Here is a 17,101-nt window from a genome sequence, read left to right as displayed (position 1 = left end):
TTTGAAAAGTGCAGTTTTTTTGACTTGTCGGAAATTCGACACTAATTGAATAGACCCCTCTGTCGGGATTTCTGCGCAGGCATTGTGCCCTGTCCAAGCATGTCTGGGGGCCATTGCCGGGGACAGTTCCGGAGGATCCCTCTCCTGGTAAATTGTGCGAAATGTAGCCCACAGACTACAACGAGCTAACGCCACCTTTAGATGTCATTAGCTGCTGAGGCCAAACTACAGAATGCAAAGCTTTCAGGGACTGCAGCTGCTGTCAGAAATGGAGGGACTGGGCAGAAGTCAGGAATGTTTAATATTTGCAGGTAACCCCCCCAACCAAAAACATTTTTTAAATGGTTTTCAGGGCATATCCTGCAAATATCATTTGATAAATAGGCCCCTGAGGATTTTTAGACGGCAAAAATATAAGTCACAATATAATTTTATAGAAACAATGGGGAAAATTAGGGAGATTAAGGAGGTAATTCAGAGTTGATCGTAGCAGCAAATTTGTTAGCAGTTGGGCAAAACCATGTGCACTGCAGGTGGGGCAGATATAACGTGTGCAGAGAGAGTTAGCTTTGGGTGGGTTATTTTGTTTCTGTGCAGGGTAAATACTAGCTGCTTTAATTTTACACTGCAATTTATATTTCAGTTGGAACACACCCCACCCAAATCTAACTCTCTCTGCACATGTTATATCTGCTCCACCTGCAGAGCACATGGTTTTGCCCAACTGCTAACAAATTTGCTGCTGCGATCAACTCTGAATTAGGACCTAAGAGCTTAGGGGGCCCTTGTGCAGCAGGCAATCACCACCCTTCTCCCCACCCCACCCCAGCCTCCCTGGATGATCTTTTTTTTTTTTTATCTCCCTGCTTGTGTCTATCAGACCGTGGGTAACAGTGCACTGCGACTGGAGCTGCAACACCATTTGAGACACATGCGCACTGCGGCTCCGATGCATACACTGTATTTGTGACCGAATCCCCACTGCGTCGGGAGCTGAATCAGGCACAGTGCCCGCTACAAGGAGGAAGGTTCTCCCCTAACTACACAAGCAGACAGTGACTGGCATTTTGGCAGCTGTACACTGTGATACTTGGTTGATTTATGCACAGGGGAAGGGAGAGTCACAGAATGCCAAATGCCTGCGGAATAATCTTTCTAAACGTATATCAGACGCTGTGAGGACAGGTACAATAAATGTATGAGGTGGCTTCTCTCGGTAATGGAGTGAGGAGGAGGCAGTACTGTACTGTACTTTATTTGCTGCGGGTCTGTAAAACAATAATCAGGTTACATATTGCTAATCAGTGTAATATCAGTTTTACAGCCTTTTAATCTGTACTTACTGTAGGCATGTATTTGTGGTGCCTATTCATCTTCACTAATGGGCCCTTTATACATGCGGAAATGCTACTTTCCCAATATTTTTACGACCCATTCATTATTAGGGGCTGCCTTGTGTTCTGCAAACTCTGGAAACTGAAACTGACTGCAGGTATTTTATGTGTATACAGTGTCGGACTGGGGTATATAGGGCCCACCGGGGGAATGCAGTGGTAGGGGCCCATGTTAGGGGTGTGGCCAGTCTGCAGAGGGGGTGTGGCCTGCCACTTCACTGGTTTGACTACCCATTAGAGAGTGTAAAGTCTGGGCCCCTTCATCAATATATTCAGTAAATAGTACAGCTGCTGCATGCATGATAATGTACCAGATTAATAACAGCAATGCACTGTAGAAAATACACCATAGTCCAGTATAAGGTAACATATGTATAATGTATAATTCAAGTGCACAGTCTGGAACCTGATCCTTAGAGCAGGCGGTGGGCCCACAGGCAGTGGGGCCCACCGGTGGTTTCCTCTATACCCCTGTGGACCAGTCCAAGCCTGTGTGTATATATAATAACACCGTGTAACGCACCCCCTCTTATGGCTGAACAGTAACAGGCTGGCGGTGTACAGACACAGCGTCACTCCCTGCTTTCAGTCTCCATGCTAAAAGGAGTGGAGAGGTCTGCAGGGGATTTGGTCAGGATCCCCGCGTTCAGAATCCCGGCAGTCGGAATACCGGCACCAGAATCCCAACACTGCTTGGAATACCGACACCAGGATCCTGACATGGATCAAAATGCCGACACCAGTATCCTGAACGCCGGGATCCTGAACAAAGGACTGCCGGAAGTCCCATGTCAGCAGCAGCAGCGCTGCAGAAACGGCGGTGGCCATTTTCCTGGCATTTCACGCATGCGCAGTACGAAAATCACCTGCGCATGCGCACTGCACGCCTTGAGTCCTATATTGGAGAAGGAACGCAGCAATGGTGCAGGGTCCATACAAATAACCATAAATTGCACTCACCTCCTCCTTGCAAGGGAAAAGCGGGCCCTTTACTATTTCTCTTGCAAGGAGGATCCAAATAGGTCACTCACTTGTACTTGGAGCAGCTCCCAGCATGCCTGTGCTCAACCCATATACATTCCAAGGTAATCCACTACAACGGAAATAACATTTGAGATGGCCTGCCTGTGCTAACAAGGAACAATGGCGTCCTGGCGTCCTCCTGACTACCTCCTCGGAGTGAGGGGGAATAAACGGCGGCATTCTGGACGACTTGAAAAAAAATGACAAAACAGACAGTTTGGGCAATCAGTCTAGGGTAGATGTATTAAGCCTGGAGAAGTGATAAAACAGTGATAAGTGGAAGGTGATAACGCACCAGCCAATCAGCTCCAATATGTAAATTTACAGTTAGGAGCTGAGTGGCTGGTGCGTCATCACCTTGCACTTATCACTGGTTTATCACTTCTCCAGGCTTAATACATCTGCCCCACTGAGTGTTTCATAACTTTACTGTGCTTTTGTCAGGACACAGGATGTAGAGTGCCGCCCATATACTTGAGATCAGGGCCAATTCTGCACCTTGTGGCGCCCAGTGCGAAAGTCTCTACTGGTGCCCCCCCCCCCCCAGTGGTAAAACAGTTAATGTGCACCGAAGGCGTGCGACAAAAAATAGGGGCGTGGCTTCATAGGGGAGGGGCGTGCCCCCAGTAGCTATGCCCCCAGTAGTTGTGCCCCCAGTAGATTTGCCCCAAGTAGTTGTGCCGACAGTTGATTTGCCCCCTGTAGCTATGCCCCCAGTTGATTTGCCCCCTGTAGCTATGCCCCCAGTAGATTTGCCCTAGTAGTTGTGCCCCCTATAGCTATGCCCCCAGTAGATTTGCCCCAGTAGTTGTGCCCCTATAGCTATGCCCCCAGTAGATTTGCCCCAGTAGTTGTGCCCCCTGTTGCTGTGCCCCTTAGTAGCCGCTTAAAAACACACACAAAACCCCCCAAAAAACAATACTTACCACTGCCCCGCTCCTGCTCCCCGACCGCTGCTGCTGCGTCTGGCCGCCCGCGGCTCCTCTCTGTGGGAGAGACGTCATGACATTTCTCCAATAGCATCGCTGCACAGACACTAGAGGTCAATAATGACCTCTATCGTCTGACAGGTGCCTCGGCTGCAGCGGACGCCCACACAGCCCACGGCATCTGCTGCAGCCGGGGAGCAGGGTGCGGGTAGGCGGCGTGCGCCTACGGGGTGACTGCGGCCGCTCCCCCAGGCCGCAGCGCCCCGGGCGCAGGCACTGCTTGTCCGCACCAAGAACCGCTCCTGCTTGAGATATACAGTATATCTATATATATATATATATCGCAACATCAATTTACAGTTCTCAAATTTCTAGATGCAAGCACACAGGATTTTCCCTGCACAGATGTGCATCTGTCTCACTCACCAATCAGCTTACGCTGGCACAGGCCCGAGCACACACACAGCCACTACTAACCCCTGAAACGCAGCATTTTCACATGGTAATCCTCCAGCTAAGAGCCTTCATTTTCTTGATTAAATCCTCTCCGCTGTCAGCAATGTGCAGCAGATTTATTCCCGATCCTGAGTGCTGCCCTAAACTCATATGTATTGTATGCGCTGTTTTATTACAAAATCTATAAGCGTCACATATTTTATTTCTCCCAATTTCCAGCTCATTGCAAACCACACATTGCTGCCAGGAGAGAGGACCTGTTACATAAAGTGTTTGAAAAAGAAACCAAAACCTTGGACCAGATCATGCATTCGATGTCAGACGCAGCAGAGCAATGATTTTATTTTACGCATGTGTCTAAAGGCCCGTACACACTGGTCGTTGTATCGGCCGTTCTCTTGAACGGCCGATACATCGCGGGACCGTCGGCCAGTGTGTACGGGCGATACGTCTGTGAACTCCGTCGTTCACAGACGTATCGCGTCGGCCGCGCAGCACAGCCGACAGCCAATATATCTAACGATATATTGGCGCGTCGCTGTGTGTGTACGGGGCGGTCGTCCGACCGCCCGTACACATGCTGCGGCGGCCGGCGGTGATTGACAGGTGAACTGGGCGGGCGCGAGTGCCTGCCCGCCCAGTTCATGATGTCAGTCCCCCGACGGATCGGGCTGTGTGTATGCACAGCACACTGCCCGATCCGTACATAGATATATCTGCAGATCAATTGATCTGCAGATATATCTAATAGTGTGTACCCACCTTAAGTCGCACTGCGCAGGTGTGCTGTCTTGTCACATCCAGCGGTTTGTTGTGTACAACTGGGCTGCAGCACGACACTGCCTCCAAACCCTGTCATTGAAGTATATGGTAACAACAGAATAATGTCCAAGGTAGCATAAGAAAAGAAATAATAGTATTGCCACATAATGGGGGTTATTCCGGTTTGTTAGCAAGCCATAAAAGCACACTAATGGGCAAAAGCATGTGCACTGCAGGTGGGGCAGATGTAACATGTGCAGAGAGAGTTATCTCACATTGTATGACGCACTGCATACCTTCTCTATCCATGTCGGCATAGAGTTGGTTATAAACTTTGTGGCCTGAAGAGTGGCGAGCGAAGCGAGCCCCGCGAGGGTATGCCTTTCTACAATTGGGGGTCCAGATGACAAAACTATTCACACAATCCACAAAAATGCAAAAAAATTGGGGTCTACTTTTTTTTTGGTCGACTATTTACATGTCGACTTTTTGACCCTGTCGACCTTTTGTACTGTCTACTCTTTCCATGTCGACCTTTTGACCCTGTCAACCTAATGTCTGTCTAACATGTGGTGTCTATCTATTGACTGTCTAACTAGACACTGTCTATCTATCATACCACAATATCTGGGCCACTATTAAACCACTTACACATAGGGGACATGTACTAAGCAGTGATAAGAGTGGAGAAGTGAGCCAGTGGAGAAGTTGCTCATGCCAACCAATCGGCTGCTCTGTATACTTTTATAGTATGCAAATTATACTGGCTCACTTCTCCGCTCTTATCACTGCTTAGTATATCTCCCCCTATGTACTAAACCTTGGAGAGAGATAAAGTGGAGAGGGATAAAATAACAGCCAATTAGCTCTTAGCTGACATGCTACAGGCTATCTTTTAGAAATGACAGTTATGCGCTGGTTGGTTGGTACTTTATCTCCATCCATTTTATCTCCCTCCAAGGCTTAGTACATAGACCACATACTGTAGCTTCTCAGTGATTTTTTTTGTACTGAATTCTTAAGCCATTAACAATATGAGGAACGTGAGTTCATAGACCGCGTATTCAGCGATGTGACTGCTCCCTAGTGAGTTCATAGACCGCGTATTCATCGATGTGACTGCTCCCTAGTGAGTTGATAGACCGCGTATTCAGTGATGTGACTGCTCCCTAGTGAGTTCATAGACCGCGTATTCAGCGATGTGACTGCTCCCTAGTGAGTTGATAGACCGCGTATTCAGTGATGTGACTGCTCCCTAGTGAGTTGATAGACCGCGTATTCATCGATGTGACTGCTCCTTAGTGAGTTCATAGACCGCGTATTCATCGATGTGACTGCTCCCTAGTGAGTTCATAGACCGCGTATTCAGCGACGTGACTGCTCCCTAGTGAGTTGATAGACCGCGTATTCAGTGATGTGACTGCTCCCTAGTGAGTTGATAGACCTCGTATTCAGTGATGTGACTGCTCCCTAGTGAGTTGATAGACCTCGTATTCAGTGATGTGACTGCTCCCTAGTGAGTTGATAGACCGCGTATTCATCGATGTGACTGCTCCTTAGTGAGTTCATAGGCCGCGTATTCATCGATGTGACTGCTCCCTAGTGAGTTGATAGACCGCGTATTCATCGATGTGACTGCTCCTTAGTGAGTTCATAGGCCGCGTATTCATCGATGTGACTGCTCCCTAGTGAGTTGATAGACCGCGTATTCATCGATGTGACTGCTCCCTAGTGAGTTCATAGACCGCGTATTCAGCGACGTGACTGCTCCCTAGTGAGTTCATAGACCGCGTATTCAGCGAAGTGACTGGCTCCTAGTGAGTTCATAGACCGCGTATTCAGCGATGTGACTGCTCCTAGTGAGTTCATAGACCGCGTATTCAGCGATGTGACTGCTCCTAGTGAGTTCATAGACCGCGTATTCAGCGATGTGACTGCTCCTAGTGAGTTCATAGACCGCGTATTCAGCGACGTGACTGCTCCCTAGTGAGTTCATAGACCTCGTATTCAGTGATGTGACTGCTCCCTAGTGAGTTCATAGACCGCGTATTCAGCGACGTGACTGCTCCCTAGTGAGTTCATAGACCTCGTATTCAGCGATGTGACTGCTCCCTAGTGAGTTCATAGACCTCGTATTCAGCGATGTGACTGCTCCCTAGTGAGTTCATAGACCTCGTATTCAGCAATGTGACTGCTCCCTAGTGAGTTCATAGACCGCGTATTCAGCGACGTGACTGCTCCCTAGTGAGTTCATAGACCTCGTATTCAGCGATGTGACTGCTCCCTAGTGAGTTCATAGACCGCGTATTCAGCGATGTGACTGCTCCCTAGTGAGTTCATAGACCTCGTATTCAGCAATGTGACTGCTCCCTAGTGAGTTCATAGACCGCGTATTCAGCGATGTGACTGCTCCTAGTGAGTTCATAGACCGCGTATTCAGCGATGTGACTGCTCCCTAGTGAGTTCATAGACCGCGTATTCAGCGACGTGACTGCTCCCTAGTGAGTTCATAGACCTCGTATTCAGCGACGTGACTGCTCCCTAGTGAGTTCATAGACCGCGTATTCAGCGACGTGACTGCTCCTTAGTGAGTTCATAGACCGCGTATTCAGTGATGTGACTGCTCCCTAGTGAGTTCATAGACCGCGTATTCAGCGATGTGACTGCTCCCTAGTGAGTTAAAAGACCGCGTATTCAGCGATGTGACTGCTCCCTAGTGAGTTCATAGACCGCGTATTCAGCGATGTGACTGCTCCCTAGTGAGTTGATAGACCGCGTATTCAGTGATGTGACTGCTCCCTAGTGAGTTGATAGACCGCGTATTCATCGATGTGACTGCTCCTTAGTGAGTTCATAGACCGCGTATTCATCGATGTGACTGCTCCCTAGTGAGTTCATAGACTGCGTATTCAGCGACGTGACTGCTCCCTAGTGAGTTGATAGACCTCGTATTCAGTGATGTGACTGCTCCCTAGTGAGTTGATAGACCGCGTATTCATCGATGTGACTGCTCCTTAGTGAGTTCATAGGCCGCGTATTCATCGATGTGACTGCTCCCTAGTGAGTTGATAGACCGCGTATTCATCGATGTGACTGCTCCCTAGTGAGTTCATAGACCGCGTATTCAGCGACGTGACTGCTCCCTAGTGAGTTCATAGACCGCGTATTCAGCGAAGTGACTGGCTCCTAGTGAGTTCATAGACCGCGTATTCAGCGATGTGACTGCTCCTAGTGAGTTCATAGACCGCGTATTCAGCGATGTGACTGCTCCTAGTGAGTTCATAGACCGCGTATTCAGCGATGTGACTGCTCCTAGTGAGTTCATAGACCGCGTATTCAGCGATGTGACTGCTCCCTAGTGAGTTCATAGACCTCGTATTCAGCGATGTGACTGCTCCTTAGTGAGTTCATAGACCGCGTATTCAGTGATGTGACTGCTCCCTAGTGAGTTCATAGACCTCGTATTCAGCAATGTGACTGCTCCCTAGTGAGTTCATAGACCGCGTATTCAGCGACGTGACTGGCTCCTAGTGAGTTCATAGACCGCGTATTCAGCGATGTGACTGCTCCCTAGTGAGTTCATAGACCTCGTATTCAGTGATGTGACTGCTCCCTAGTGAGTTCATAGACCGCGTATTCAGCGACGTGACTGCTCCCTAGTGAGTTCATAGACCTCGTATTCAGCGATGTCACTGCTCCCTAGTGAGTTCATAGACCTCGTATTCAGCAATGTGACTGCTCCCTAGTGAGTTCATAGACCGCGTATTCAGCGACGTGACTGCTCCCTAGTGAGTTCATAGACCTCGTATTCAGCGATGTGACTGCTCCCTAGTGAGTTCATAGACCTCGTATTCAGCGATGTGACTGCTCCTTAGTGAGTTCATAGACCGCGTATTCAGTGATGTGACTGCTCCCTAGTGAGTTCATAGACCGCGTATTCAGCGATGTGACTGCTCCCTAGTGAGTTCATAGACCTCGTATTCAGCAATGTGACTGCTCCCTAGTGAGTTCATAGACCGCGTATTCAGCGACGTGACTGCTCCCTAGTGAGTTCATAGACCTCGTATTCAGCGATGTGACTGCTCCCTAGTGAGTTCATAGACCTCGTATTCAGCGACGTGACTGCTCCCTAGTGAGTTCATAGACCGCGTATTCAGCGACGTGACTGCTCCTTAGTGAGTTCATAGACCGCGTATTCAGTGATGTGACTGCTCCCTAGTGAGTTCATAGACCGCGTATTCAGCGATGTGACTGCTCCCTAGTGAGTTAAAAGACCGCGTATTCATCGATGTGACTGCTCCCTAGTGAGTTCATAGACCTCGTATTCAGCGATGTGACTGCTCCCTAGTGAGTTCATAGACCGCGTATTCAGCAACGTGACTGCTCCCTAGTGAGTTGATAGACCGCGTATTCATCGATGTGACTGCTCCCTAGTGAGTTCATAGACCGCGTATTCAGTGATGTGACTGCTCCCTAGTGAGTTCATAGACCGCGTATTCAGCGATGTGACTGCTCCCTAGTGAGTTCATAGACCGCGTATTCAGCGATGTGACTGCTCCCTAGTGAGTTCATAGACCGCGTATTCAGCGATGTGACTGCTCCCTAGTGAGTTCATAGACCGCGTATTCAGCGACGTGACTGCTCCCTAGTGAGTTCATAGACCGCGTATTCAGCGACGTGACTGCTCCCTAGTGAGTTCATAGACCGCGTATTCAGCGATGTGACTGCTCCTTAGTGAGTTGATAGGCCTCGTATTCAGCGACGTGACTTCTCCCTAGTGAGTTCATAGACCGCGTATTCAGCGACGTGACTGCTCCCTAGTGAGTTCATAGACCGCGTATTCAGCGACGTGACTGCTCCCTAGTGAGTTCATAGACCGCGTATTCAGCGATGTGACTGCTCCTTAGTGAGTTCATAGACCGCGTATTCAGTGATGTGACTGCTCCCTAGTGAGTTCATAGACCTCGTATTCAGCAATGTGACTGCTCCCTAGTGAGTTCATAGACCGCGTATTCAGCGACGTGACTGCTCCTAGTGAGTTCATAGACCGCGTATTCAGCAATGTGACTGCTCCCTAGTGAGTTCATAGACCGCGTATTCAGCGATGTGACTGCTCCCTAGTGAGTTCATAGACCGCGTATTCAGCGATGTGACTGCTCCCTAGTGAGTTCATAGACCTCGTATTCAGTGATGTGACTGCTCCCTAGTGAGTTCATAGACCGCGTATTCAGCGATGTGACTTCTCCCTAGTGAGTTCATAGACCGCGTATTCAGCGACGTGACTGCTCCTAGTGAGTTCATAGACCGCGTATTCAGCGATGTGACTGCTCCCTAGTGAGTTCATAGACCGCGTATTCAGCGATGTGACTGCTCCCTAGTGAGTTCATAGACCGCGTATTCAGCGATGTGACTGCTCCCTAGTGAGTTCATAGACCGCGTATTCAGCGATGTGACTGCTCCCTAGTGAGTTCATAGACCGCGTATTCAGCGATGTGACTGCTCCCTAGTGAGTTCATAGACCTCGTATTCAGCGACGTGACTGCTCCTTAGTGAGTTCATAGACCGCGTATTCAGCGATGTGACTGCTCCCTAGTGAGTTCATAGACCGCGTATTCAGCGATGTGACTGCTCCTTAGTGAGTTCATAGACCTCGTATTCAGCAATGTGACTGCTCCCTAGTGAGTTCATAGACCGCGTATTCAGCAATGTGACTGCTCCCTAGTGAGTTCATAGACCGCGTATTCAGCGATGTGACTGCTCCCTAGTGAGTTCATAGACCGCGTATTCAGCGACGTGACTGCTCCCTAGTGAGTTCATAGACAGCGTATTCAGCGATGTGACTGCTCCCTAGTGAGTTCATAGACCGCGTATTCAGCGATGTGACTGCTCCCTAGTGAGTTCATAGACCGCGTATTCAGCGATGTGACTGCTCCTAGTGAGTTCATAGACCGCGTATTCAGCGACGTGACTGCTTGCTAGTGAGTTCATAGACCTCGTATTCAGTGATGTGACTGCTCCCTAGTGAGTTCATAGACCTCGTATTCAGCGATGTGACTGCTCCCTAGTGAGTTCATAGACCGCGTATTCAGCGATGTGACTGCTCCCTAGTGAGTTCATAGACCGCGTATTCAGTGATGTGACTGCTCCCTAGTGAGTTCATAGACCGCGTATTCAGCGATGTGACTGCTCCCTAGTGAGTTCATAGGCCTCGTATTCAGCGACGTGACTGCTCCTTAGTGAGTTCATAGACCTCGTATTCAGCGATGTGACTGCTCCCTAGTGAGTTCATAGACCGCGTATTCAGTGATGTGACTGCTCCCTAGTGAGTTCATAGACCTCGTATTCAGCGACGTGACTGCTCCTTAGTGAGTTCATAGACCGCGTATTCAGTGATGTGACTGCTCCCTAGTGAGTTCATAGACCTCGTATTCAGCGATGTGACTGCTCCTTAGTGAGTTCATAGACCGCGTATTCAGCGACGTGACTGCTCCTTAGTGAGTTCATAGACCGCGTATTCAGTGATGTGACTGCTCCCTAGTGAGTTCATAGACCGCGTATTCAGCGATGTGACTGCTCCTTAGTGAGTTCATAGACCGCGTATTCAGCGATGTGACTGCTCCCTAGTGAGTTCATAGACCTCGTATTCAGCGATGTGACTGCTCCCTAGTGAGTTCATAGACCGCGTATTCATCGATGTGACTGCTCCCTAGTGAGTTCTTAGACCGCGTATTCAGCGACGTGACTGCTCCTTAGTGAGTTCATAGACCGCGTATTCAGTGATGTGACTGCTCCCTAGTGAGTTCATAGACCTCGTATTCAGCGACGTGACTGCTCCTTAGTGAGTTCATAGACCGCGTATTCAGCGATGTGACTGCTCCCTAGTGAGTTCATAGACCGCGTATTCAGCGACGTGACTGCTCCTTAGTGAGTTCATAGACCTCGTATTCAGCGATGTGACTGCTCCTTAGTGAGTTCATAGACCGCGTATTCAGCGATGTGACTGCTCCCTAGTGAGTTCATAGACCGCGTATTCAGTGATGTGACTGCTCCCTAGTGAGTTCATAGACCTCGTATTCAGCGATGTGACTGCTCCCTAGTGAGTTCATAGACCGCGTATTCAGCGATGTGACTGGCTCCTAGTGAGTTCATAGACCGCGTATTCAGCGATGTGACTGCTCCCTAGTGAGTTCATAGACCGCGTATTCAGCGACGTGACTGCTCCTTAGTGAGTTCATAGACCGCGTATTCAGCGATGTGACTGCTCCTAGTGAGTTCATAGACCTCGTATTCAGCGATGTGACTGCTCCTAGTGAGTTCATAGACCTCGTATTCAGCGATGTGACTGCTCCCTAGTGAGTTCATAGACCGCGTATTCAGCAACGTGACTGCTCCCTAGTGAGTTCATAGACCGCGTATTCAGCGATGTGACTGCTCCCTAGTGAGTTAATAGACCGCGTATTCAGCGATGTGACTGCTCCCTAGTGAGTTCATAGACCGCGTATTCAGCGATGTGACTGCTCCCTAGTGAGTTCATAGACCGCGTATTCAGCGATGTGACTGCTCCCTAGTGAGTTCATAGACCGCGTATTCAGCGATGTGACTGGCTCCTAGTGAGTTCATAGACCGCGTATTCAGCGATGTGACTGCTCCCTAGTGAGTTCATAGACCGCGTATTCAGCGATGTGACTGCTCCTAGTGAGTTCATAGACCTCGTATTCAGCGATGTGACTGCTCCCTAGTGAGTTCATAGACCGCGTATTCAGCGATGTGACTGCTCCCTAGTGAGTTCATAGACCGCGTATTCAGCGATGTGACTGCTCCTAGTGAGTTCATAGACCGCGTATTCAGCGATGTGACTGCTCCCTAGTGAGTTCATAGACCGCGTATTCAGCGATGTGACTGCTCCCTAGTGAGTTCATAGACCGCGTATTCAGCGATGTGACTGCTCCCTAGTGAGTTCATAGACCTCGTATTCAGCGATGTGACTGCTCCCTAGTGAGTTCATAGACCGCGTATTCAGCGATGTGACTGCTCCCTAGTGAGTTCATAGACCGCGTATTCAGTGATGTGACTGCTCCCTAGTGAGTTCATAGACCTCGTATTCAGCGATGTGACTGCTCCCTAGTGAGTTCATAGACCGCGTATTCAGCGACGTGACTGCTCCTTAGTGAGTTCATAGACCGCGTATTCAGCGATGTGACTGCTCCCTAGTGAGTTCATAGACCGCGTATTCAGTGATGTGACTGCTCCTTAGTGAGCTCATAGACCGCGTATTCAGTGATGTGACTGCTCCCTAGTGAGTTCATAGACCTCGTATTCAGCGACGTGACTGCTCCTTAGTGAGTTCATAGACCGCGTATTCAGCGATGTGACTGCTCCCTAGTGAGTTCATAGACCGCGTATTCAGCGACGTGACTGCTCCTTAGTGAGTTCATAGACCGCGTATTCAGTGATGTGACTGCTCCTTAGTGAGTTCATAGACCGCGTATTCAGTGATGTGACTGCTCCCTAGTGAGTTCATAGACCTCGTATTCAGCGATGTGACTGCTCCCTAGTGAGTTCATAGACCTCGTATTCAGCGACGTGACTGCTCCTTAGTGAGTTCATAGACCGCGTATTCAGCGATGTGACTGCTCCCTAGTGAGTTCATAGACCTCGTATTCAGCGATGTGACTGCTCCTTAGTGAGTTCATAGACCGCGTATTCAGTGATGTGACTGCTCCCTAGTGAGTTCATAGACCTCGTATTCAGCGACGTGACTGCTCCTTAGTGAGTTCATAGACCGCGTATTCAGCGATGTGACTGCTCCCTAGTGAGTTCATAGACCGCGTATTCAGCGACGTGACTGCTCCTTAGTGAGTTCATAGACCTCGTATTCAGCGATGTGACTGCTCCCTAGTGAGTTCATAGACCGCGTATTCAGTGATGTGACTGCTCCCTAGTGAGTTCATAGACCTCGTATTCAGCGACGTGACTGCTCCTTAGTGAGTTCATAGACCGCGTATTCAGCGATGTGACTGCTCCCTAGTGAGTTCATAGACCGCGTATTCAGCGACGTGACTGCTCCTTAGTGAGTTCATAGACCTCGTATTCAGCGATGTGACTGCTCCTTAGTGAGTTCATAGACCGCGTATTCAGCGATGTGACTGCTCCCTAGTGAGTTCATAGACCGCGTATTCAGTGATGTGACTGCTCCCTAGTGAGTTCATAGACCTCGTATTCAGCGATGTGACTGCTCCCTAGTGAGTTCATAGACCGCGTATTCAGCGACGTGACTGCTCCTTAGTGAGTTCATAGACCTCGTATTCAGCGATGTGACTGCTCCCTAGTGAGTTCATAGACCGCGTATTCAGCGATGTGACTGCTCCCTAGTGAGTTAATAGACCGCGTATTCAGCGATGTGACTGCTCCCTAGTGAGTTCATAGACCGCGTATTCAGCGATGTGACTGCTCCCTAGTGAGTTCATAGACCGCGTATTCAGCGATGTGACTGGCTCCTAGTGAGTTCATAGACCGCGTATTCAGCGATGTGACTGCTCCCTAGTGAGTTCATAGACCGCGTATTCAGCGATGTGACTGGCTCCTAGTGAGTTCATAGACCGCGTATTCAGCGATGTGACTGGCTCCTAGTGAGTTCATAGACCGCGTATTCAGCGATGTGACTGCTCCCTAGTGAGTTCATAGACCGCGTATTCAGCAATGTGACTGCTCCCTAGTGAGTTCATAGACCGCGTATTCAGCGACGTGACTGCTCCTAGTGAGTTCATAGACCGCGTATTCAGCGATGTGACTGCTCCCTAGTGAGTTCATAGACCGCGTATTCAGCGACGTGACTGCTCCCTAGTGAGTTCATAGACCGCGTATTCAGCGATGTGACTGCTCCTAGTGAGTTCATAGACCGCGTATTCAGCGATGTGACTGCTCCCTAGTGAGTTCATAGACCGCGTATTCAGCGACGTGACTGCTCCCTAGTGAGTTCATAGACCGCGTATTCAGCGACGTGACTGCTTCCTAGTGAGTTCATAGACCGCGTATTCAGCGACGTGACTGCTCCCTAGTGAGTTCATAGACCGCGTATTCAGCGATGTGACTGCTCCTTAGTGAGTTGATAGGCCTCGTATTCAGCGATGTGACTGCTCCCTAGTGAGTTCATAGACCGCGTATTCAGCGATGTGACTGCTCCTTAGTGAGTTGATAGGCCTCGTATTCAGCGACGTGACTTCTCCCTAGTGAGTTCATAGACCGCGTATTCAGCGATGTGACTGCTCCTTAGTGAGTTCATAGACCGCGTATTCAGTGATGTGACTGCTCCCTAGTGAGTTCATAGACCTCGTATTCAGCGACGTGACTGCTCCTTAGTGAGTTCATAGACCGCGTATTCAGTGATGTGACTGCTCCCTAGTGAGTTCATAGACCGCGTATTCAGCGACGTGACTGCTCCCTAGTGAGTTCATAGACCGCATATTCAGCGATGTGACTGCTCCTTAGTGAGTTGATAGGCCTCGTATTCAGCGACGTGACTTCTCCCTAGTGAGTTCATAGACCGCGTATTCAGCGATGTGACTGCTCCTTAGTGAGTTCATAGACCGCGTATTCAGTGATGTGACTGCTCCCTAGTGAGTTCATAGACCTCGTATTCAGCGACGTGACTGCTCCTTAGTGAGTTCATAGACCGCGTATTCAGCGACGTGACTGCTCCCTAGTGAGTTCATAGACCGCGTATTCAGTGATGTGACTGCTCCCTAGTGAGTTCATAGACCGCGTATTCAGCGATGTGACTGGCTCCTAGTGAGTTCATAGACCGCGTATTCAGCGATGTGACTGCTCCCTAGTGAGTTCATAGACCGCGTATTCAGCGATGTGACTGCTCCCTAGTGAGTTCATAGACCGCGTATTCAGTGATGTGACTTCTCCCTAGTGAGTTCATAGACCGCGTATTCAGCGATGTGACTGGCTCCTAGTGAGTTCATAGACCGCGTATTCAGCGATGTGACTGCTCCCTAGTGAGTTCATAGACCGCGTATTCAGCAATGTGACTGGCTCCTAGTGAGTTCATAGACCGCGTATTCAGCGATGTGACTGCTAGAGATGTGCACTTGAAATTTTTCGGGTTTTGTGTTTTGGTTTTGGGTTCGGTTCCGCGGCCGTGTTTTGGGTTCGACCGCGTTTTGGCAAAACCTCACCGAATTTTTTTTGTCGGATTCGGGTGTGTTTTGGATTCGGGTGTTTTTTTCAAAAAACCCTAAAAAACAGCTTAAATCATAGAATTTGGGGGTCATTTTGATCCCAAAGTATTATTAACCTCAATAACCATTATTTCCACTCATTTTCAGTCTATTCTGAATACCTCACACCCCACAATATTATTTTTAGTCCTAAAATTTGCACCTAGGTCGCTGGATGACTAAGCTAAGCGACCCTAGTGGCCGACACAAACACCGGGCCCATCTAGGAGTGGCACTGCAGTGTCACGCAGGATGGCCCTTCCAAAAAACACTCCCCAAACAGCACATGACGCAAAGAAAAAAAGAGGCGCAATGAGGTAGCTGTGTGAGTAAGATAAGCGACCCTAGTGGCCGACACAAACACCGGGCCCCTCTAGGAGTGGCACTGCAGTGTCACGCAGGATGGCCCTTCCAAAAAACACTCCCCAAACAGCACATGACGCAAAGAAAAAAAGAGGCGCAATGAGGTAGCTGTGTGAGTAAGATAAGCGACCCTAGTGGCCGACACAAACACCGGGCCCATCTAGGAGTGGCACTGCAGTGTCACGCAGGATGGCCCTTCCAAAAAACACTCCCCAAACAGCACATGACGCAAAGAAAAAAAGAGGCGCAATGAGGTAGCTGTGTGAGTAAGATAAGCGACCCTAGTGGCCGACACAAACACCGGGCCCATCTAGGAGTGGCACTGCAGTGTCACGCAGGATGGCCCTTCCAAAAAACACTCCCCAAACAGCACATGACGCAAAGAAAAAAAGAGGCGCAATGAGGTAGCTGTGTGAGTAAGATAAGCGACCCTAGTGGCCGACACAAACACCGGGCCCATCTAGGAGTGGCACTGCAGTGTCACGCAGGATGGCCCTTCCAAAAAACACTCCCCAAACAGCACATGACGCAAAGAAAAAAAGAGGCGCAATGAGGTAGCTGTGTGAGTAAGATAAGCGACCCTAGTGGCCGACACAAACACCGGGCCCATCTAGGAGTGGCACTGCAGTGTCACGCAGGATGGCCCTTCCAAAAAACACTCCCCAAACAGCACATGACGCAAAGAAAAATTAAAGAAAAAAGAGGTGCAAGATGGAATTGTCCTTGGGCCCTCCCACCCACCCTTATGTTGTATAAACAGGACATGCACACTTTAACCAACCCATCATTTCAGTGACAGGGTCTGCCACACGACTGTGACTGAAATGACGGGTTGGTTTGGACCCCCACCAAAAAAGAAGCAATTAATCTCTCCTTGCACAAACTGGCTCTACAGAGGCAAGATGTCCACCTCATCATCATCCTCCGATATATCACTGTGTACATCCCC

General features: G+C 49.3%; 1 protein-coding gene across 1 annotated transcript in view; it reads left to right on the top strand.

The window, feature by feature from the left end:
• The window catches only part of APBB3 (amyloid beta precursor protein binding family B member 3), an 84,726-nt gene that overhangs the window by 11,240 nt on the left and 56,385 nt on the right, over positions 1-17,101 (top strand). The window lies entirely within an intron of this gene.

The sequence above is a fragment of the Pseudophryne corroboree genome, chromosome 6, assembly GCF_028390025.1.
Source record: "Pseudophryne corroboree isolate aPseCor3 chromosome 6, aPseCor3.hap2, whole genome shotgun sequence".
Classification (NCBI taxonomy): domain Eukaryota; kingdom Metazoa; phylum Chordata; class Amphibia; order Anura; family Myobatrachidae; genus Pseudophryne; species Pseudophryne corroboree.
Note: the sequence above shows the minus strand (reverse complement) of the source record. Positions and strands in the feature narration are given on the sequence as shown.